Raw genomic sequence first — 25133 nt, 5'->3', positions numbered from 1 at the left:
TTTTAGTAATCCGTTATTCCTGTTCTGCAGATGAAGATTATCTCTTATCATGCCCTTTCAAGAAATATTTTCATATTTAAATATTGGTTTCTGAAAAGATTTCATAATAGAGACCTGGGAACTTAATTAAAAATGAAAGAGAGGCAAAATAGACACCATACGTCCCTGACTCCCAAGATAACCGTTTATGATGTAGCTAAATGTTGAAATAATTGAGGTAATATTATCAATGTTTATTTGATACCTATCACAGTTGCGATGACATTCCATTGGATTGACAGTACCAGTCTACTTTCCAATAAGAAAAAAACATTCACCTCGTGTTTGCTGTAAAATTGGGCAATGGAGGTTTTGTCACAATGGTATCACCCCTCCCCCCAACTCCTGTGACCCATACACAACTTACTGAGCAATACTGTGCGGATGGCGTTTTGTTCATGATTAGTCCCACTAGATGAGTTCAAGTACACAGTGATAGTTCAAACCCTCTTTTGTAAGTGAATAACACGCTCAAATAACACTAAGAGTCTCGATATAAACGTTAAAATGTTTGTTCAAGGCATGTGAGCTGTAGATCACATGCTTTGCATACTCCTGCCATCTAGTGTTGGAGACTAGATGTTTGCAAGTTGTTTTTCTTCAAAGAAGTCTTTCCAGTCACGAGGTAGGTGACACCTCCTTTCGGTGATATTGCGCATGTGCATTAACTCCATTGTTAGATTGTTTTTTTCCGCCATCGGGTTCAGACGTGTATTGCTGCGCTCCGCTACAAAACCGTTTCTTCAGGTTCTCCTCGTGCACAATCCACTCTACCCGCGTTGGTATTGTTTAGAACCCATATCCCACTTCGCGTTTCGTATCCGTCGAGGAAAACCTCTATTTCGATTGAAGATCTTGGAAAGCCCGTCCTGCCTAACTGCGTCCGTCTACTTCACATTCGGTGAAACGGACTCCATTTAAATTCTGCCCTCTGTGTCATGCCAAGTATATGCAAACACAACAATGATGGACAGAATGTGGATCAATGTCACACATTCACCCCAGTCCAAAGATCTGGGCCCAAATCCATCGTTTTTCCACTCCACACCACCCTGGGTTAGACAATGGCGATATGCAAATCAGCGCTGACCCTGTGCCCCATGGGAACAGTCCAGTCCGAACTACAAAAGCCATGTCCTTCCCAGAACGGAAACAAGCATCCGAGGACCGGCCCGGTTTCGAGGTAACACCTCATCAGCCCGGCTAGCTTGATTCCAGTGGTGTGGAGTGCCTGGGACTCATGTCTGAGCATCCCCAGTACACTTAGAGCGGTACCTGCAAACACAACAATGATGGACAGAATGTGGATCAATGTCACACATTCACCCCAGTCCAAAGATCTGGGCCCAAATCCATCGTTTTTCCACTCCACACCACCCTGGGTTAGACAATGGCGATATGCAAATCAGCGCTGACCCTGTGCCCCATGGGAACAGTCCAGTCCGAACTACAAAAGCCATGTCCTTCCCAGAACGGAAACAAGCATCCGAGGACCGGCCCGGTTTCGAGGTAACACCTCTCATCAGCCCGGCTAGCTTGATTCCAGTGGTGTGGAGTGCCTGGGACTCACGTCTGAGCATCCCCAGTACACTTAGAGCGGTACCTGCAAACACAACAATGATGGACAGAATGTGGATCAATGTCACACATTCACCCCAGTCCAAAGATCTGGGCCCAAATCCATCGTTTTTCCACTCCACACCACCCTGGGTTAGACAATGGCGATATGCAAATCAGCGCTGACCCTGTGCCCCATGGGTCCAGTCCGAACTACAAAAGCCATGTCCTTCCCAGAACGGAAACAAGCATCCGAGGACCGGCCCGGTTTCGAGGTAACACCTCTCATCAGCCCGGCTAGCTTGATTCCAGTGGTGTGGAGTGCCTGGGACTCACGTCTGAGCATCCCCAGTACACTTAGAGCGGTACCTGCAAACACAACAATGATGGACAGAATGTGGATCAATGTCACACATTCACCCCAGTCCAAAGATCTGGGCCCAAATCCATCGTTTTTCCACTCCACACCACCCTGGGTTAGACAATGGCGATATGCAAATCAGCGCTGACCCTGTGCCCCATGGGAACAGTCCAGTCCGAACTACAAAAGCCATGTCCTTCCCAGAACGGAAACAAGCATCCGAGGACCGGCCCGGTTTCGAGGTAACACCTCATCAGCCCGGCTAGCTTGATTCCAGTGGTGTGGAGTGCCTGGGACTCACGTCTGAGCATCCCCAGTACACTTAGAGCGGTACCTGCAAACACAACAATGATGGACAGAATGTGGATCAATGTCACACATTCAACCCAGTCCAAAGATCTGGGCCCAAATCCATCGTTTTTCCACTCCACACCACCCTGGGTTAGACAATGGCGATATGCAAATCAGCGCTGACCCTGTGCCCCATGGGAACAGTCCAGTCCGAACTACAAAAGCCATGTCCTTCCCAGAACGGAAACAAGCATCCGAGGACCGGCCCGGTTTCGAGGTAACACCTCTCATCAGCCCGGCTAGCTTGATTCCAGTGGTGTGGAGTGCCTGGGACTCACGTCTGAGCATCCCCAGTACACTTAGAGCGGTACCTGCAAACACAACAATGATGGACAGAATGTGGATCAATGTCACACATTCACCCCAGTCCAAAGATCTGGGCCCAAATCCATCGTTTTTCCACTCCACACCACCCTGGGTTAGACAATGGCGATATGCAAATCAGCGCTGACCCTGTGCCCCATGGGAACAGTCCAGTCCGAACTACAAAAGCCATGTCCTTCCCAGAACGGAAACAAGCATCCGAGGACCGGACCGGTTTCGAGGTAACACCTCTCATCAGCCCGGCTAGCTTGATTCCAGTGGTGTGGAGTGCCTGGGACTCACGTCTGAGCATCCCCAGTACACTTAGAGCGGTACCTGCAAACACAACAATGATGGACAGAATGTGGATCAATGTCACACATTCACCCCAGTCCAAAGATCTGGGCCCAAATTCATCGTTTTTCCACTCCACACCACCCTGGGTTAGACAATGGCGATATGCAAATCAGCGCTGACCCTGTGCCCCATGGGAACAGTCCAGTCCGAACTACAAAAGCCATGTCCTTCCCAGAACGGAAACAAGCATCCGAGGACCGGCCCGGTTTCGAGGTAACACCTCTCATCAGCCCGGCTAGCTTGATTCCAGTGGTGTGGAGTGCCTGGGACTCACGTCTGAGCATCCCCAGTACACTTAGAGCGGTACCTGCAAACACAACAATGATGGACAGAATGTGGATCAATGTCACACATTCACCCCAGTCCAAAGATCTGGGCCCAAATCCATCGTTTTTCTACTCCACACCACCCTGGGTTAGACAATGGCGATATGCAAATCAGCGCTGACCCTGTGCCCCATGGGAACAGTCCAGTCCGAACTACAAAAGCCATGTCCTTCCCAGAACGGAAACAAGCATCCGAGGACCGGCCCGGTTTCGAGGTAACACCTCTCATCAGCCCGGCTAGCTTGATTCCAGTGGTGTGGAGTGCCTGGGACTCACGTCTGAGCATCCCCAGTACACTTAGAGCGGTACCTGCAAACACAACAATGATGGACAGAATGTGGATCAATGTCACACATTCACCCCAGTCCAAAGATCTGGGCCCAAATCCATCGTTTTTCCACTCCACACCACCCTGGGTTAGACAATGGCGATATGCAAATCAGCGCTGACCCTGTGCCCCATGGGAACAGTCCAGTCCGAACTACAAAAGCCATGTCCTTCCCAGAACGGAAACAAGCATCCGAGGACCGGCCCGGTTTCGAGGTAACACCTCTCATCAGCCCGGCTAGCTTGATTCCAGTGGTGTGGAGTGCCTGGGACTCACGTCTGAGCATCCCCAGTACACTTAGAGCGGTACCTGCAAACACAACAATGATGGACAGAATGTGGATCAATGTCACACATTCACCCCAGTCCAAAGATCTTGGCCCAAATCCATCGTTTTTCCACTCCACACCACCCTGGGTTAGACAATGGCGATATGCAAATCAGCGCTGACCCTGTGCCCCATGGGAACAGTCCAGTCCGAACTACAAAAGCCATGTCCTTCCCAGAACGGAAACGGAAACGGTGCCAAGTATATGCACACTGACCTGCACGAAGTGTGCAACTTGTGCTTGTCTCCGGAACACAACGAAGAAGACAACGATGCGTGCAAATCATTCCGATCGAAGAAAATGCTCCGTGATCGTCGGGCTCGACGTCGCGAGATGCAAAGTCATAACGTCAAATACATGCCAGACATCTTCGGTGAAGGATCCGAGCAAGAATTCGACGTACATGGGGCCGAGGAAGAACAAGAAGAACTTGTCACCATCCCGGGATCAGACTCCAAGTCGAAAGAACACTTGCCACAAGGTTAATGTACTGTGAGTACCGAACGCCCCTTAAACCAAAATCCAACTCAGCCGAAACAAAAGGCTTCGGTCCCACCTTTGCCTTCGGTCCACGGTCGGCACAACCATATTTTTCTGATGCTCGCCCTCCTGCTCGGCACTGAAAAATGTCTATAAACTTTCTGACTCTGGATCGAGTCAGCCAAACGCTGGCACTGAGCCAAAAACTTCAGGCTCGACGCAGAAAACCGCTTTGGGGCTGAAATCCTAGACGCCGAAGACAAAGCCGCCTTCGGCACCCAAAAGTTATTCCACCTCGGATCCAAAATTCCTCAAAACCGGAACCTAAAACTGTGCCTCCGAAGCAGCAGGAGCCATTTTCGATGCCCCAACACCCAAATCTGACCCAAAACAGAAGGAACTCTTTATAAATTCTGATACCGGACATGTTCTTACGAAGTCACCTCAGAAACGAAAACCTGAGTCAGAAGAAGAACCTTAGAACAAGGCTTTCCCCAGGGTCAACGATGCACTCCAAGGGCATCCTCAGCTTCACTATGGCAGCCGGGTGCAGAGTGCTGAGGCCCAATGTTAGCCAATGGGACTAGGAGGGAAGTCAGTTGATGGCTGCTCTCGAATGAGCCACGGGTTGTGGGAGCAAAGCTTTTAGGGTTAATCTTAGAGTAAAGTGGGATCCGAGTTAGCACATAAGGTGCACCCACAGCGGCACAAGGGCGGCTGGGTGCAAGGTGTTGAGTTGGCGTTGGGTGCCCTGTTGTTTTCAATTGGAGATCTCTGGTCGGAGCAAAGACTGCAGGCTTGGGCAGGGAGGCTTCCTGGAGGCGACCACCGGTTGAAGAGAGAGGTTGCGATGCATGGGGATGCCTGGTCACTATCTGTTTGGCCACCCAAGGCCGTGGGGCATCGTGTGCAGGGGTGTCTTTAGGCGTCAGATTTCCTTACCAGCTCCTGTCGCTGTCGGGTGGGGGTGAGGGGGATCTTCCAGTCAAAGGCTGTAGGCATCATCTGGAAGCTTGAGGTAGGTCGGTGCTCACCAGATCCTAAATCTGGTTCACTTGGGGTGGGGGTGACTCCTCGTGGTGTTGGGCCACTCAAACTCGGGCCGTTAGGTGCAGAGTAGTGCAGATTCGTGCACCGACCGAAACCAGAGTCGGTTTCTTGAGCAAGTCTGATGCACACGGGAGACTGAGTCTTTGCAGGGAAGGCAGGGCCGGTTCTTCGGGTTCTGGGGGGGGCTGCTGGACACACCAGAGTTCCGCTAGAGCAGGTCGAGGTCAAGACTGGCTGATAGGGCTGGGGCCAAAGCAGTTGGTGTCCTCCTCTTCTTCCTCCAACACGGCTCTTCTGCCCTTCTTCTTCTTTCTTATCTGAGGAGGCAAGGTTTGGGGTTGCCCCTAAATACTACATTTAGGAGCGTTTCATGTAGGTACAGGTCAGACCAATGGGTCCCTTCCTTGGGTGGGTACACCCCCTATTATGCCACCCTACAGTGGGAGGGAGGCATTAGCCTCTCTCTGGTTGGCTGGGTCCCCCCATCTTCAAGATGGAGACTGGGATGGGACCTTCACCTTGCCTCCTTCACCTGAGGGGTGGAGTTGGCAAATGTGGGCACACCTCTGCTATCTTGGTTTTCCCACGGATTCTCCCTCCCAAAGTGGGGGACCGAACCGGTGGGGGCCACTTGCTGAGAGCAGCAAAAGTCAGGGTCAGCTTACAAAGGCGGCAAGCCTTTAAAGCTTCCCCTTCGTGGACCCACCCCATCCTAGGGAGGAGGCTTGGCATCTCTGCCTAGGATGTGCTTTGTTTCAGGACGCTGAAAGTGGAAGGCTTTCTACCCATGGGCTTGGAAACTTGTCTGAGGGGAGCAGCTGACGAGTAGCCACTCAACCTGGACCCTGGAGTTAGGTCATTTTTCATGGGGCATCTCTAAGATGCATTCTGAGTACATTTAGCATTAAATCCAACACTGGCATCAGTGTGGGTTTAATGGGCTGAGAAGTTTGATACCAGACTTCTCAGTCTTTAGTAAAGCCATCATGTAGCTGTGGAGTTTGTGGTGCCAAACTCCCAGCCCATGGTTTTAAAATGACTTAACTGCACTTACAATGCCTGTGAACTGCACAGGTACTGTAGGGGCCCAGGGCTCAAGTCACTGTGCCCGCAACTGTGGAACAGTGCACCACGCATTAGGGTTGTAAGGCCTGCTAGAGGGGTGACTGACCTATGCCAAAGGCAGTGTTTTTGTTAGGCATGGTGTTAGAACTGGGGGTCTCTAGTTGGCAATGGCATACACCTTTGTCCAAATAGGGACCCTTGCTTCTAGTCAGGGTAAGGGGCTACACTCCTAAAATAACCCCTGCTCACCCCCTTGGTAGCTTGGCACGAGCAGATAGGCTTATCTCAGAGGCAGTGTATAAAGCATTTGTGAACACATACAGTAATACAGTGAAAACATTACAAAGGGACAACACACCAGTTTAGAAAAATAAGTAATCTTTACTAGACTTAAAAAAAGGGCAAACGACAAAAATCCACAATACTGTAATAAAAATAAGACTTTAAAATGGTAGAAATTGCTTAGTTCACTTTAGATTGTAAATGCAACACTTTAGTCTCACTGTACCTGGGATGCGTAACGCAAAACAAACAAAAGGGTTGCAGGGAAGGTAATGCGCCGTTCCTTACACTCAGAGGAGAGGGTGCGTCGGTTCCTTTCTGCTGCGCAGGGGAGTTTAGGCTTGCTTCCTTACTGTGTGGGGAGTTGACGCGTCGGTTTCTTACTGCGATCCGATGCGATGACACTCCGGTGCGTTGCGACAAAATGGCGTCTTTTTACTGTCAGACAATGTAGATGCGATGTGTGCACGCCCGACGGCGGTACGTCGACTCGGTGAACTTCTGAGCCATGACAGGCCCTGCGACTCGCTTCTTAGGTGATGCGACGACGATCTCTGCAGCGGGGGCAAGTTTCTCCGGTGATGCGACACGCTTTGGTGATGCGATAGCGGCAGCGGCGGCATGCTTACTTGGCGATGCGATGACAGCTACTGTGGCAGCGACACGAGTGTTCGTTGTTGAGTTGTGCTTCCAGCGACACACAGTCTCTTAGAAGGCCCAGCACAACAGCCGGCACTTCAATTCCCAGCAAGGGAATTCAGGGGGGGAGCTAGTTGTGAAGTCTTGTATCCCTGAGACTTCAGGCAGGAGGCAAGCACAGTTCAAGCCCTTGGAGATTCTTCTTCAAGATGTTGAAAGCACACTCCGTCCTTTTTCGCCTTTCTTTGGCAATGAAGCAACCACTGCATGCCAACCCCTAAACAGCACACAGCACAGGGGTAGTCTCCTCCTTCAGTTGCTCTGGTTCTTCTCCTCAGCAAAGGTTCGTTTTGATTCCCAAAAGTGATCTAAAGTTCCGGGGTCTGGGTCACCCTTTTTATACACACAAATCCTTTGTCTCTGAAGGCAGAGAGCGTCTGTACCTAGTCCAAACCAGTTCTGGGTGCATTCTGCCAGTGCACAACTTCTTCCTTTTTCAGGGTGGGCCAGGGTCATCAGACTCACCACAGGAGGTGGAACCAGCATTGTGGACGGCAGGCACAGCCCTATTCAGGCCCAGGTGCTACTCCTCTCACCACTCCCAATGCAGATAGGTCTATTCAGCCTAGTGCTGCCTCACCCTGTCTCCGGGAACCACCCAGCCCCTGTCACTCACAAACCGGACATGGAATACACAAACCTAGCAGAGGCTTTCTGGATGGTTAGGCAAGAAAAGACCTAATTTTTTAAAGTGGTATTTTCAAACACAGAATATTAAAACCAACTTCACTAAAAGATGTATTTTATCATTCTGAGTTTAGTCATACTTAACTCGAATTTCTGCCTAGTTCCCTGTGTCAATTAGGATTATAAGATATGTTAATCAAACTGCTCATTCCGGCCAATGGGAACAGGTAGCCTTGAAATAGTGAAAAACAAAAGTGGGTGTAATTCACTATCAGGACATGCCACACACATCAGGGCATGTCCTACCTTTTACATACAATGCACCCTGCTCATGGGGGTACCTTGGGCCTACCTTAGGGGTGACTAATATGTAGAAAATGGAAGATTTAGGGCCTGGAACGTGGGTGCACTTGCCAAGTCGACATGGCAGCCCCAGGCTGCACACAGACTCTGCAATGGCAGGCCTGAGCCATAGTTTACAAGCTGCTCCGGTGGGTGGCACAATCAGTGCTGCAAGCCCATCAGCAGCATTTGACTTACAGGCCCTGGGTACACGCGGTGCACTGTACTAGTAAACAAATAAGCCAATCGTGGAGTCATCAATCCATTACAATACTTTACAATAGAGAGCGCTTGCACTTTGGCACTGATTAGCAGTGGCAAAGTGCCCAAAGCATCTAAAACCAGCAAAAACACAGAAGGCAACAGTGATAAAAATGGAAGGGAGACCCACGCCAATGGTGCCATGTCTAACACTTGTCCCCTCCAGCTGAAATGTGGGGAGTACTACCCTACCTCTTGGGAGTTCTCATCATTAAGGTGGAAAACTCTGGACAGACCATCAACATTGGCGTGTTATGTACCAGGGCGGTGTTCCGCCATGAAGTCCATCCCCTTTAGGGAAATTGACCACCTCAACAGCTTTGGATTCTCACCCCTCATCTGCATCAACCATCCGAGGGGCCTGTGGTCTGTCTGAACCCGGAAGTGAGTCCCAAACAAGTATGTTCTCAACTTCTTCAGAGGTCAGACCACAGCAAATGCCTCACGCTCAATCCACCCCACCTCTGTTCCCGTGGAAGCAACCTCCTACTGATGAGGGCTACAGGTTAGTCTAGGCCCTCCTCATTTATCTGTGAAAGAACAGCCCCCCTAGCCATGCTCTGAAGCGTCTGTTTGGAGAAGAAACTCTTTTGAAAAGTTGGGTGCCAGGAGCATGGGCGCCGTGCACAATGCAGTCTTCAGGGCATCAAAAGCTTTCTGACAAGTGTCAGTCCAGTTCACTTTCTTGGGCTGCTTCCTGGAAGTCAGCTCTGTCAAGGGTGCAACAATGCTGCCATACCCCTTGACAAATCTCTTGTAGTATGTGTAGAATGTACAGTGTCAGACCTTTTGCATGTTGAAGTTGCCTCCAAGGCATTCTGACTGAGAAGGCACATAGAGCTCCGGTTTCCATTCCCACTGATGCCCATCTTCTATTATGTTCCTAGTCATCTTAATCGCCCCGAATCGGGCCAGAAAAATATGGCATCTAGACCTCCTAATCATTTGCGCTCCCATCAGGCCATCACTTCAGGAAAACATCCTATCGGAAACAGACAATTAGTCATAGATTCCTACTTATCCCCAGGCGTCAAACTGGATCCGGAGAATTTTTTCATCAGCAGTACCCCTGCGCGCCGGCGAAACGTGGCTTTGTGGTAGCCGTGATAACGTTGCGGCAGCTACTTAGATGCCGCCCTCGCGCGCTTATGTCAGTTCTTTCTCTTCCTGCACCAGCCAGCGCAGGTCCGGAGAGTACAGTACCTCCAGTCACTTTTTGACTGACTTTTTTGCCAACGCCGTTTTTGAGTCTTCGACTCCTGGTGCACATCAGGGATGCCCGATTTCAAGGTTTGCGGTTCCTGCTGAAAACTGATGTCTTTGACGGATCCGCACTGCGAGTGCCTGTGGTGCCTGGAACTTGACCACGATCCCAAGTCGTGTTCTGACTGCCAGACCATGAATCCGAAGTTTTTGCAGGAGTGGTCCCGAAAGCTTCTCAAGGCCCGGCAGTCTGCTCCGCTCAGGGTTCCGGTCGTGTGGGAGGTGGAGGGACAGGTCGCGGCGCCTCCACTCGTGAACGAAGACTTCGCACTCCTCAGGTAAGTCGGAACACAAGAAGAAGCCGAAGAAGCATCGTCGCTCTTCGAGTTCTCCTCGTCCGCTGGCCTAAGCGACGAGGGATGCAGGTGGTGTCCCTCCCACAGCTCAGCGGAAGGAGCCTGAAGGGTCTGCTCTCAGTTGCCCTCCCTTTCCGGGGCCTGGAGAGACCCTTGCCCAGCTTCGGAGTTTTTACAAAGTGATGCATGCCATATTTGGGCAGCCGGACTCCGCTGACATTGAATCCAGGCCTGGATCCGGATCAGCGCTGGTCGACCTCATAACACCTCCACTGGCGCCAATTCAAATTGCACCATGCCCGCAGCCGACACCAGGTGTCCTCTGCCAGCGTCGACCACGGCCTCTACCCCGACATGGACAATGAGCCGGACGGACGTCTACTGGCTCTGACGGGTTCTTTTATACCCCTGTTTCACCCTGTTTCTTTCAGGTCAGATTGGCCACCAGAGGAGGGTTAAGAGGACTGGGAGGGGTCTGGAAACCCTTTAGCTGACCAGTTGAAGTATGATCCTGACTGGAGAGAGGAGGTGGGGGATGCTAGTAGTCTGGATACCTCCCCAGACCTTGGCATGCTGTCTCCTCCTACCGTGGCAACGGAGGAGGGAGCTTCTCACGCAGTGGTGTTTCGTAGGGTGGTCGAGGCTCTCAACGTCGAGCTAACTATGGTGGCGGTCGGTGGGCGTGGCTTGGACGCGAGGTGGATTGGCTGCTTGATCGTGCAGCTCCGCCGACCGAGCACATAAATCCGCAATTTATTCATTAACCTGATGTGATGCCCCGGACCTTTCCCCCTCAGAAGTACTGCATGTTACAGGGAGGCTTGCCGGTGGCGAAAAATCAGCTTGAACGGAGAGCCTGACTCCTCTTCAGGCAGATTACCTACGAGCGGAGTGGCGGCCTGGTAACACAACGGAAGCCGGGACCTCGCGTGAGTCCGGGCCCGGACGAGAGCGGCGAGGCGAAGTGGGTATCGGGCGCCGGACGCAAGGGGTCGGAGCGTGAGCGCCACAATCGCGGACCAGGCTGCGAGAGATATCGTGGTGCGGGACTGCGCGCTTCACAGATCCGGAGAGGAGATACCGGGCGGGACTGTCCCGAGGCGGAGGCACAAAAAGCAGACGAGCGGCCAGGAGGCAGCTCTGACGGTCCGCTCGGCGGCCGGCCCGGTGAGGTTTATAACGGGGAAGGCTGGATGCGGGACTAAAACCTGACGGGCCCAGAGTGATCGTGCCAGTGTTATCGTCTGGGTGCAGAGCCCGACATAGTGGCAGGGCAGGCGGCCGTACTTAGTGCCAGCGGAGACTGCACAAAACCGGAACCCTAAAAAGACTACTAACCCGTCCGCCGCCCCCTGGGGATACAGTTCGCCCGCGGAGGCGGGAAGCGAACAGTGTCGGAGCCTCAGTCCTGGCCATCAAAAACAGTGTGACGGGGCAAAGTGTAGAGGCGCAGGACGCCATTTTGTGCTGCGGAAGCCCCAGTGTGCTATCCTACAGCCACGGCCTATCTGCAAGTGGGAACGCCGGGGGTTGAATCGACCCTGCACCGCTGAATCGACGACCATTTCCACTGTCTAACCCTGCAGAGGCGTTGGAGAAGGGTTGGATTGGCGCTAAATCTCTGGCTACTGTTCCCCCGGACGTCGAGGAGAGGCTTGGTGAACCGCGTCTGCCCTTGCTAGTGACCTGCGGTGACCTGCAGTGAAACTTAAGCTCCCCCTGTCGCGGTTGGCAGCCACGATGGGGAAACCTGACACGAGGCAGCCGAAGATCACGTTTGACAAGACCAAACAGAAGACGACCGGCCAGGAACAATCGGAAGAGGAGGCCGCGAAGAGCGATCAGGGGGGCGCGCAAGCATCCGAAATAAAGTCCATGTTTCAGGAACTGAAAACGAGTCTCCAAGGGATAGATCACAAGATGGACGACTTGGCAGCCCGCATGGACAGCCTGACCAGGCGGATGGACAAACAGGACGGTAGAGTGGATGTGCTGGAAACGCGTGTGACCGAAACAGAGGAGGGTCACACCGCCATGGAAAGGAAATTACGCGGCATGGATAAGGTCCTGACGCTGATCCAGCAAAAGAACGAGGATTTGGAGGCCCGCTCGAGACGCAACAACGTCCGCATCACGGGTGTGGCGGAATCGACCAATATCGTTAAAATGGAAGTATATGTGGAGACCATGATGACGGAACTCTTCGGGACGGGCCTCTCTCCCATGTTCCTGGTCGAAAGGGCGCACAGGACATTGGGCCCCCAGCCCAAGCCGGGCGCACTGCCAAGAGCAATAATAGCGCGCATCCTGAATTATAGGGACCGAAATACCATTCTGCGCATGGCGAGGGATGTGAAAGATCTTCAGTATCAGGGCAATCACATATCGATCTTCCCGGACTTCACCATGCAGGTCCAGGCCGCAAGGAGAGAATTTGTCCCGGCCAAGAAGATATTCCAGCAAATTGGAACCAAATATTCACTAATCTACCCTGCTAAACTGAGGGTGCAGGGTCCGGGCAAACCTTCCTTTTTTGTGGACGCTAAGGCAGCGTTGAAATATGCGAAGCAACTGTCACGGGACCAGAAAAATCAGTCCCCACCCGGCGAATCGGAAGCGCAAACCGGACTGAGTGACATTGAATGACAGAGATATGGTCTTCGACTTATCTGCCGTGCCAACAACGATGTGGAAGCTGGAAGGGCCAGCTGCCGAATTGAGACACTGCTAGCCTTCCCTGTACAGATAAGTGGACCTATGTAGTTGCTTATGGGGAGCGGGGGGAGGTACTTGCGGGATCACTGTCAGGCTGGCGCTCGGTCACCCTGGCAAAAGTACAGGGTTAGTGAGCGTACGACCCGCGTTCCCCGAGGGATGATTCCCACTGGACTGGTACTTTTGAGATGCCCTACAGGGTGCTTGATGTCTGGGTGGGAGGGGGGGGATGGAACTGCACGACCTGATTGGGGGGTTGGAGCGGGAGGGCATTGGGGGGGTTTGAGATTGAATTGCACTGTTGCTTTTTGTTTTGTTGAAAGCGTAGAGACACATGCAGCGAATGCTAACACAGTTGAACACACTTGGCCCCGGTGGTCACTTGTTGACCGGAGGTGTCAGGTGACTGATCGCACTGGATTGTACTCTGTCCTGAAGTATAAAAAGCCGCAGGGAGTAAAATTACCAACTTGTCAATGCAGATATGGCTCCCATTAAACTGTTAAACTGGAATGTGCGCGGATTGAATGACAGACGAAAGGTCAGGCTGGTCCAGGCCTTCTTGCTGCGGAAGGCTATAGACATATGTTTTCTGCAAGAGACCCACCTAACTGCTAATGCTAATGCGCAGCTCCGACATAGCAGGTGGGGGGAGGTTATACATGCACACTACTCTAACTACTCTCGTGGGGTGGCGATCCTGGTTAGGAGAGGCCTCCACTGGACAACATCTGAGGTGGTACTGGATGCTGAGGGGAGGTATATATTACTGGTGGGGAATTTCTGTGGCATGCGGATGATATTGGTGAATGTGTATTGACCAAATGATGACAACCCTGAGTTCTATAGTGACCTTTGGTACAAAATACAGGCCCGAGGGCACGCCGCGGTTGTGTGGGGAGGTGATTACAATGTGGTACTATCAGATACATTAGACAGACAGGGAACGACCAGGGAACATCACCCCAAGGCGGCGGCAACGCTCTGGGACATAATTTCTGAAGCTAAGCTGGTCGACTCATGGAGGGTACTGCACCCAGGGGCCCGAGAGGGCACATGTCGAACAATGCATAGAGCCGCGTGGTCTAGACTGGACTACTGGCTGCTATCCGGGGATGTCCACACACTCACAACTGATGTAACACACCTGCCAAGGTCACTCTCTGATCATGCGCCAGTCTGTCTCACACTATCCACCCCAGCGCAGTACATCCAGCCCTTCAGCTGGAGATTCCCCTCCCGGGCGCTTCGAGACCAGGTATTCACGCAGGAATTGAGGGAAAAACTGGAGGAATACTTTGAACTAAATGAGGGCTCGGTGGACTCCCCAGGCACACTCTGGGAGGCATGTAAAGTGGTGACGAGGGGATGCTGCATGTCACTAAAAACAGGGGTACTCCGTTCCATTAGGGGCACCTTACAAACATTAGAAACAGAATTGGCAGCGCTTGAGGCAATACTCCAGGAGGCACCTACAGACAGGGTCAAGGCCGAGTTTCGCGCGAAACTCACGCAATATCAGGAAGAGGCAGACAGGGAGGTGGCCTTCCTAGTGAAAGATGGTCAGGCCCGAAGATACGGGGAGGGAGACAGGGCAGGCCGGACACTGGCCAACATGCTTAGAACACCAAAGGGAGCGTCCTATGTACTGGAACTAAGAGATGAGGGAGGGGACATGGTGAGGGAACCCCAGGCCATCCTCAAGGTCATGACTGACTACTACCGCACACTCTACACGTCCAAGATCACGCCGGACGACCAAACACTTACAGACTATCTAGACACAATCGCTCTGGCTTGGTTTAACAATGGGGCCAGACAGTACATGGACCTACCGTTCTCACAGGAGGACATACGGGCAATAATAGCAAGTATGCCGCCTGGTAAAGCACCAGGACCAGACGGTTTGACGTCAGAATTCTACAAGGAGTATGCCGATATATTGGTACCTAGACTATACAAGGTCTTCGATGAGGCGGTCGAAACGGAGATACTTCCGCAATCAATGCGTGAGGCATTGATCATTACCTTACTCAAGCCTGGAAAGGACCCCACCGAGCCAGACTCCTACCGTCCCCTTTCGCTCATCAACGTAGACGCCAAGATTTATGCGAAATTGTTGGCGGACCGGCTCAAATATATGCTGCCACAAATAGCACTTTCAGACCAGTCGGGTTTCGTCCTAGAGAGATCCACATCGCATAACCTGAGAGTTCTGTTGGGTTACTCCACTATCTGGACCCCAAGGTGAAGGCCGCTGCTGCGCTACTTGATGCGACTAAAGCATTCGACTCCCTCGAATGGAAGTTCCTGCACGCCCTCTTTACCCGAATGGGATTTAGCCCACTGTTTGCTAGGCGCATAGGCATTCTATATAATAGCCCGACTGCAAGGGTGCGAGTGAACGGTCAAACTTCAGACTCTATCCGGATCACGAGAGGGACGAGGCAGGGATGTCCGCTCTCTCCCTTACTATCTGCCATGGCTACTGAACCGCTTGCGGCACGAATGCGGCAACACCATGCCCAGAGAAGCATCGGCTTCACGTCGCGCGGTCTGCTAATATCCCTGTACGCGGACGACGTTACAATTTATATGATGGATCCGGAGGTGAATTTTGACCCACTGATGAGGGAGGTGCTTAGATATAGCGGCCTCACTGGGATCAATATTAACTGGTCGAAGTCAACCATGTTACCACTAACAGACAGCACGGTCAAGTGCCATACTGAATTTCCGATTGACTGGGTCATGGAGGACGTCAAATACTTGGGAATTAGAGTGAGCCGCACTATCCATGACATCTGGCTATCAAATTTTGGCGTGGCGATGGACTGGCTAGAGGGCAAAGTTAAAAAGTGGAAGACGCTCCCGCTCTCGCTGACGGGTCGCATTGCTATCGCAAAAATGGTGGTGGTCCCCAAATTTCTATATCTATTCATAAATATACCCCTGCCGCTAACGATGGCATTTTTTTGCAGGCTTCGGTCTGCGATCATAGAACTGGTCTGGGCAGGTAGGCAACCTAGAGTGGCCTGGAACCTCCTTACTCTCCCGTTCCGCCAAGGGGGTCTGGCTGCGCCAGACTTTGAGCTTTATGCGTATAGTGCGCAGGCCCAATATCTATATTACTGGCACCACCCGATCCCGTACCAGCCACACGTGGCCATAGAGACGGACGTGGCAGCCCCCTGCCCCCTCAGGGCGGCGGTGTACAAAAAATATAAACGATCCCATGAGGACGTCGACACTGTGGAAGTGGTGCGCTGGGCATGGGCGGGTATTGCCAAACGTGCGGGCGTGAGTGAGCTGTATGCACCGAGCATGCCACTAGACGGCAACCCCCTACTGGAACCGCTCACGGACGCGGCAATAGTCCGCAGGGCGAGTGAGAGATGCCTGAAGGTGGCGGGCGATCTATACCCGGATGACAATTTTATAGCGCTACAAGACATGACTGAATCCACGAACCCGACGGCTTCGGAGCTCTTACTATATTACCAACTGCGGGCTGCGTGCAAGCGTAGATACCCGGTCTTCCCGGAGGCCCCGCCGACACTAGCGGCATTGGAGGATGTCCTATCGAATGCCTCCTCGCATAAATTGATAAAGAGGATCTACAGGGCTACGCAAAACGCGACACCTGTCCTTCACACTGACTCGAGGATGGCCTGGGAGAGGGAGGCGGGTATCAATATATCGGACAAACAATGGACGTTTTGCTGCACGCAACTAGAACACCTATCGCCCAACTACAGGCTGAGGCTCATACACTTTAATTATTTGCACAGAACGTACCGCACACCCATACAACTGGTTCGGATGGGACTGACGGCTGATGCCTCTTGCTGGAGATGTGGTGAGAGTGAGGCTACTTTCTTCCACTTGTCTTGGGACTGTGGCCAAATACGCACATACTGGGAGAACGTTTTTCGTAATATAGGTCAGATGGTGGATATACCCCTGGGCCTCGACCCACTTGTGGGGCTACTGGGGTTTGTGCTGCCTGTGCCGGGCACGTCCAGAAAGCTGGTGGCACTATTGCTCCTACTTGCCAAGCGACAGATAGCACTTAAATGGAAACAGAAGTCCCCGCCTACGATATCTGGTTGGATGAAATCTGCAATGTACTGCAAAGACCAGCTGTCGGCGTATTGGGAATTGATGCCACTCCGCTCTAGGCCCGCCGATATCTGGCAACCAATGGTGGACTGGCTAGCACGTTCAGGGGGTGATGAGAGCGACTGAGGGTAGAAATTGGGGCACCTATTGATGAAGTGATGGGGGGGTGAAGGGAAAGGCTCCATGCATAGTACCAGAGACTGCGGGCAATGGGACTTAGGGACAATTAGGCGAAACTGAGTATGCTGACTTGTGATAATCTCTCACGTATGTTATTGTTAATTGTTGAATAAGAGTAATGAGTCAATTATCTGCGACAGTGTACACGAATTGATAACTTGCTGTGTTCAGATGAAACCTATGCTGCCTGCCTCCGGGTTGTTGGCTGAATAGCGGTGTACTCTTTAACCGCTTCCGTGCGGCGCGTTAGCCGCGCCCTGTGCTGGACATTCCAGAACAGGGCGGGGTCGTGACGGAACGGTTCCGTCATCAGCACAGCTCAGCCGTAACTGATGACGGAACGGTTCCGTCACCAGCATCGAAGGGGTTAAGGATACAAATAAAGGTTTTAAAAAAAAAAAAAAAAAACTATGGTGGCGGTCGGACTAACCTCATGACAGTGGTGCTTCTACCGTCAGCATGCTCTTCAGAGCCCCTGCTGCCATTTAATGAAGCCCTATCTGACATCATTTTGGGCACGTGGTCCAGGCCCAACACAGGGGCTCCTGTGGATAGGATGATTGCCCAACGCTACCGCCCGGCTCCGGGAATCCTAAAAGCTGAACCATCTTGGGAAGAAGATGTTTTCTTCCTCCAGCTTTGGACTGTGGTCGGTAAAGACTGCATGTCTGTTGGGCTGTTACACCCACTCTGTTTGGGATACGGTAGCGCAGGTGCTGCCCCAGTGCCCCGATGAGGACCGGGCCATGCTCTCCCGTGCCGTTGCAGAGGGGAGAGACGCAGCCAAGTTTACCATACGATGTGGGCTGGACACTCCGACCTGCTAGGCAGGACGATTCCAATGTCGGTAGCCCTTCGACGCTACGCCTGGCTGAGGTCGACTGTTTTTTCTGGGGATGTCCAAGCTACCCTAATGGACATGCCCTTTAATGGCCATCGCCTGTTAAGCGACAAAGCAGACAATGCGCTCGAGCCCTTCAAGGACTCTTGAGCTATGGCCACGTCCTTTGGCCTCTCCACCACCGCTCCCTGCGCAGTCTGCTTTTCGCCCCTTTTGAGGCTACTGAAGGGGTGCCCCACCACGTTCCACCCAGAGCCACAGGCCAGCGCCAGCTGTTAAGCCCCTGCGCGGCCGGAGATGTGGGACCCACCGCCGTTGGTTTGGGGGCCAGCAAGCGTGCCAGTTCACCACCGCCCCCTCTGCAGCAGCCTCCAAATGTTTCTAGTCCGACCTTTCAGGGCCACCAATCGCCAGTGGGCGGCAGGATTCACCATCACCTCCCCCACTGGCGCACCACCACGTCGGACAGGTGGGTTATGCAGATAGTCTGAAGGGGCTACTCCCTCCCCTTCGAGACTATCCCCCGGCCATGCCACCTCAGTACCATCAAATGTTGGAGGATCATCTGGCCCTTCTCCAACAGGAAGTTATGGCTCCCTTGGCCAAGGGAGCCATCAAGCAAGTTTTTACCCCAGAAGTAGGTTGTGGTTGCTATTCTCACTACTTTCTGGTGTCCAAGAAGGACAAAGGCCTGCGTCCTGTCTTGGATCTCCGAAATGTCAACCCCTTCCTCCGGAAGGAGAAGTTCAAAATGTTGACCCTAGCTCAGGTTCTGTCTGCCCTCGACCCTGTAGACTGGATGGTATCGTTGGACTTGCAGGACGCTTACTTTCACATCCCCGTCTTGCTGGCCCACCGGCGTTATGTACAGTTCACGGTGGCACTTTAAGTTTACCGTGCTCCCTTTCGGCCTTACCAGCGCCCCTGGGGTGTTCACAAAGAGGTGGTCGCAGCTCATCTGCGAAGGTCAGGGGTTTTAGTCTCCCCCATCTCGACGACTGGCTGTTGAAGACGGGCTCGCCCCAGGCAGTCATCTCCCACCTCCAGACTACGGTGGACCTCCTGCACTTGCTGGGGTTCGCTATGAATGTGCTGAAGTCACACCTGACTCCCTCGCAGAAGCTCCTTTTCATCGTAGCGGTTCTGAACACAACGCAGTTTCTGGTTTATCCTTCCGAGCAGCGAGTCCGGGATATTCGGGCTATGATTCCGATCTTTGAGCCTCTATCCTGGGTTTCAGTCAGAATAAACCTGAGGCTGCTGTGCCTCATGGGCTCCTGCAACCTGCTGGTAGATCATGCCAGGTGGCATATGCGGGCTCTGCAGTGGGACCTACTGTTCCAGGGGGCACAGCATCAGGGGAATCTGTTTGACTGTGTTGTGTTCAAGTCTCGGAGGGCACTACATGTCAATTGCAGTGGTGGCTAATGAACCAGGATTGGATCAATGGCAGTTCCGTCTCCCTTTCCCAACCGGAGTACACAGCGGTGACGGATGCATCACTTCTGGGGTGGGGTGGGGTGGCCACAACAGAGAGGTGGAGATTATGGGCCTCTGGTTTCTGGCGGAGTCGGGGCTTCACACCAACCTTCTGGAGCTTTGGGCGATCCGTCTTGCACTGAACGCATTCCTTCCTACAGTCCGATGAAGAGTAGTGCAGGTGTTCACGGACAGCACCACCGCCATGTGGTACTGCAACTAACAGGGCGGGGTGTGGTGGTGGAACCTATGTCAAGAGGCTCTCCGTCTCTACATATGGCTGGAACATCAGGGCATATCCCTGGTGGTTCAATACCTGGCAGATTCATTGAACGCCAGGGAAGATGAACTCAGCCGCAGATGAATGATGGATCACGAATGGCATCTTCCCTCAGAGGTGGCGCAAGGTATCTTTCAGCAGTGGGGCGAGCCTTGGTCAGATCTATTCGCCAACGAAGAGAAAGCGCAATGCGAGCAATTATGCGCGTTGGAATTTCTCAGGTGGCATTTGCTATGTGACGCCTTTCCGCCTATACCACTTCTGCCCAGAGTGCTGAAGAAGATCAGGCGCGACCGCACCCAAGTCATCCTTGTGGTTCCGGAATGGGTACGAAGAGTCTGGTATCTCGAGCTGTTACACATGGCCATCGATCCTCCGATCTGACTGCCTCTTCGGGAGGATCTTCTGTCGCAGCAGCGGGGAACGGTCCTCCACCCAAACCTGTCCAGTCTCCACCTCCTTGCATGGATATTGAGCAGTGACAGTTGACAGCCTTCGACCTTTCTTCCGAAGTCTGTAATGTTATCTTGGAAGCCAGGCGTCCCTCCACTAATGACGGTATACGCCTGCAGATGGAACAAATTTGTGACATGGTGCACAGCAAAAGCTGTGGATCCCCTTTCTGCCCCTCTTTCTGGAGTTTTTTTGTTCCGCCTGCCTTTGGCCCAGCAGGGCTCAGCTCTGGGTACTCTGAAGGGTTACCTCTCAGCCATTTTAGCCTTTCTTAAGCTTCCTGATCAGCCTCTCCTTTTCAAATCCCCTGTTGTAAATCGCTTGCTTAAGGGCATCACTCATATTTATCCTCCTGTTCCCTTATTTACCTTATGTGTGCTTCCTTTGATCTGCTTCATAACTTTCCACTCAGACTTCTTACTTTAAAGACTGCTGTTCTGGTTGCCATCACTTCTGCTCGCAGGGTGTGTGAGCTCCAAGCTCTTTCTTCAAAGCCTCCTTTTCTGGCTGTTCATCCGGACAATGTTGTCCTTAGAACTATACCTTCTTTTCTTCCCAAGATGTTTACTTCTTTCCACATTGGTCAAACCATCACTTTCCCTCCTTTTTTCCGCCTCCTCATCCTTCTAAGGAGGAAGAAAGGCTCCAACGTCTGGATCCAAAACATGCGCTTTCCTTTTATTTGTGTTGCACCAAACAATTCCGGGTGGATGACCAGCTCTTTGTTGGCTACGTGGGCGCCAAAAAAGGTAGCGCGCCCATTCCACCAGGGCGACTGCCGCTACCACTGCTTTTGGACGGGAAGTTCCCCATAATGACATCTGTCAGGCAGCTACATGGGAATCTCTGCACATGTTCACTAAACACTACTACCTGGACAGCCAAGTCTGGAGCGACGGCTTCTTTGGCCGTTCTGTTATCCAGGACTTTCTAGTGTGAACTTGGTTTACAGACCCACCTCCAGGGTTGGTATTGCTGGGATAACCATTCAAAAAGTAAGGAATCTATAACTAATTGTCTCTTTCAGATAAACAGGTTACTTACCTTCGGTGACGATATATCTTTAACCCCTTCAGTGCTAATGACAAGGGTAACTCGTCATGGAGTTTCCATTGATTTCAATGGAAAGTCAATGGGAAGAGGGGGATGTACCTTAGCAGCCAAGTGGTTAAGAGACATAGATTAGTTATAGATTCCTTACCGCCCCACCCATCCTCCCCATTCTGCGAACTGACTTCTAGCGTCAGGGAATCTTTCAGGTCCCTAGTTTTGTGCACCAGTGGTCGGTGTCCTGCATGGCTCTGCTCTTCTGGTGTGGAAAGTCGTGTAAAAGAACTGACGTCAGTGCGTGAGGGCAGTGTCTCAGTAGCTGCCTCAATATCATCTTGGCGACCACAACGCCAACGGCGAATGCAGATCCAACCGACGCCACCTTTCGACGCTCAGGGGTACTGCTGACGAAAAAATTCTCCGGATCCAGTCTGACTCCTGGGGGATAATTCAAAAGGTAATGAATCTATAGCTAACTATGTCTCTTACAGATATATCAGTATCAAAGGTGAGTAACTTGTTCGTCTGAGCTACTGGGCGGGACCCTGCACTCTAATCTCCACAGGATGCATTGCCATGCATGCGATTGAGTGGCAGAAATTAATTCTTTCGACTTGCCGAACAAGCTGTTTAGGTGATTGATCTCATCATTTCAGCCAGACGCCGTTCTGTGAAGTCCATATACACTGGGCACTGAGAGATATTTGTTGTCTGGTGTGGTGCCTGACACACTGACCCTCTGCAGCCAAACGTTTCAATGTTTTTGTTTAGCCCAGCAAGGCCTGTGATGAGCATAGTAAAATTGTATTTGTCGACCCTTTCTTCTTCTTTGTATTTTTCATCAACCATCTCTCTTCAAATTGCTGATTATAATGCCTTTTATAAACATTTACAGGTGTCCCCTGAAGCCACTTGTTAAACCATAATGGCATATGGATTTAATTTTTAAATTTCACGTGTATGCGTTTGAGCTAGTGCACAACTGCCTGTTGCAACTATTGATGCACAAACCTATTTTCCTCACTGCTGTCACATCTGCGTGCCCGTAAGTGAACGGTAGACACTTTCAGTGTAACTGCCCTAATCCACCATTTTCCCCATAGAAGTTGATGCTGAGCACTGAAGTTGACTTTTTTATTGAATATCGTCAACCCTTTTTACATCAACCAGTCATTTACTCTGCCACTGTTTTTAGCTCTATCTTGCCACTCCAAAGAGGACAAATAAAAGTCATCATAGACTCGACCCCAAGAGGACATTGAGCCTCTGTGCTGACTGCACAAAGGGCCATTATGTGGTGTTTTCTGAAGTGAAATAAGGAAGGGCAGCACAGACGAGGACCCTGTCTAGATGGATAATCCTCTGCATCGGAATCTGTTACAAAGTGCCAAGAAACAACCCCTTGAAGGCTCATTCCACCTGAGGCAAGGCTGCTGCACCGGCACAAGAGGTACTACTTTTAAACATCTGTCAAGCTGAGATGTTTCGCATTGGTGCACATGTTCATGAAGCACTACTGCCTCGTCAATTATGACAAAAAGGCCTCTTTGACCACTCAGTCAGTCAGTCAACCATTCTGTATTTGGGTAATTAAAACCATAAAAGACCCACACATTGTTAAAAATACAATATATCAAAGCACCTACCAAATAAATTACATCAAAAAAGTTTTCCTTTAAAAAAAAAAAAAAAAAATTAAAATTAAAGAGTCCAATTCATATTATCTCCAGGAATAAATCCAAATCACAGACCACTCAGTCTTCGAAGGCTTTTTGGTCCACCTCCACTCTCCAGACTACATCTTTTTGGGAGAAACTTCTGTAGCATCTGTTCTGCAGGTTAGGAATCTGTGCTTAGACGTGTACATCAGAAGATCAAATTACTTACTTACAGTAAGTCTTTCTCTGGTTGATACTCTACCTAATTGCAGATTCCTCACCGACCCTTCCACCTCCCCCTTCAGTGTATAGGGCTCTTTTCTCATCTAAAAATCTCCCAAAGTAGACAGTCGTTAAGTCATCAAGCCAATTTGCCAATGGGCTCTGCGTCTCAGGACAGTAACAAGCCTTAGAAGGCAGCTGGTGTCAGCGTGCCTGCTTAAATGTTATATACTGCCCCGCTGGTCCGTTCCAGAGCAGAATGACTTTGGTGCACGGCAGCATGACACCACCTCCTAGTGCGCAAGAGTATTTCTTTTGAGTTTCCGTATGCAGCCTGATGCCTGGGGTAAGATTCATAAGGTGAGGAGTCTGCAGTTAGTGTTCAGTATATGTATTGTCAAATGTAAGTAACTTGTTCTTCAGGCCCTGTTTTGCTTTTATTTTATTGTTAATTTGTACAACTTGACAAAATGGCTCAGTGAGTTAAGTGATCTGATAGAGACTTCTAGGTGCAGACTCCTTACCTTTGAATTTCCCAGGCATCAGGCTGGATCCAGAAACTTTTGCTGAGCAATACCCCTTGCTTGCGCCGTGGGGTGGCTCCATTCGGGTCGGCATCGGTTTTGACGTCGCAGTACCTATATAGGCGCCACCTTGGTGCGCGGACTTCAGTACTTCTTTCCGCTTCAGTTAAGCACCAATCCAGGATGAGCTACTCCTCTGTTTTGACAGGTTTTTTGTAAACTTTTTGTCAACTTTTTGTCGACTTCCAGTTTGTTTTGCATCATGTGCGGCGATGTAATTGAGGAAGACCGGACTTAAGCAGTGCAGGACCTGTCCCCACGTGATGTCGGTCACCGATTTCCCCCACCTGGTCTGCGTCTGGTGTCTCGAGCGCGACCACATTCTGAAGTCGTGCTCATGCTGTTGGGCATGGGTCCTAAGACTTTATGGGAGCGGGCGTTGAAGCTCCTTGCGGCCTGACTGCCGACACCGTCAAGCGAGACTCCGCAGAGGTCCCAGTCCCGATCAAGGCAGATGAGGTTGCGGGACCGCTCTCGGAGCCCATAGTCCTTTTCTTCCCACTCAAAGTCATCAGGACACTTGTTTATTTACTGAAAACAAGTATTTAGAGTCTCGACATCGATGGCAGCACGAGTACGGCGTCTAGCTAGACGCCCTACTCGTGCTGCCATCGATGTCGAGACTCGAAATACTTTTTTGATACTGTGACCAGATTTTGCCCTGACGTGGGTTTCGTTTTTCAGTAAATAAAGGTGCTACTTCTTCGTGGAAGCGATCGATAACTTTGAACCTACTAATTTATTGCGCCACTTGCAACAGAGAGTCAGTGGTGTCGCCAGGCTCGTGAATATAAGTGCTGCCCTGATGAAGTCTAAATGCACAAACTGCTATAATTAGACGAAACACGTGTTGGCTAGCAGTGAAAGAGATGCTACAATGAATATTAAAGAAGAAGATTGACACCGATTTTTGGAATATGATGCTTTATTTAATAGTTGTTTTGTACACTGTCTGAATTTGCTCGGGATACATTGTATTCATTTTGTTACTGTGGTTTTTCTACATTATTTATGACGCTAGATAGACGTCCGGTTTATCCCTGGTAGCAATCCTAATAAGGTCTATCATTACTGTTGACAATAGAGCGCGAGCATATAACCTTCTATATCTGTTTCTACTGTGTTCTCATTTAGGAAGAAGTTTTTTTCTTCCTACAGCCTAGCATCGCGGTTTGTGAATACTGTGTGCTTATTGGGCCCTGTCTCCCACTCCCTTTGGGAAATGGTTGCACAA

General features: G+C 51.2%; 1 protein-coding gene across 5 annotated transcripts in view; it reads left to right on the top strand.

Moving 5' to 3' along the window:
- ZNF236 (zinc finger protein 236) overlaps positions 1-25133 on the top strand; it is a 1196152-nt gene that overhangs the window by 867503 nt on the left and 303516 nt on the right. The window lies entirely within an intron of this gene.

The sequence above is a fragment of the Lissotriton helveticus genome, chromosome 4_1 (assembly GCF_964261635.1).
Source record: "Lissotriton helveticus chromosome 4_1, aLisHel1.1, whole genome shotgun sequence".
NCBI classification, from domain to species: Eukaryota; Metazoa; Chordata; class Amphibia; order Caudata; family Salamandridae; genus Lissotriton; species Lissotriton helveticus.
This window is presented reverse-complemented; position numbering and strand designations above follow the sequence as displayed.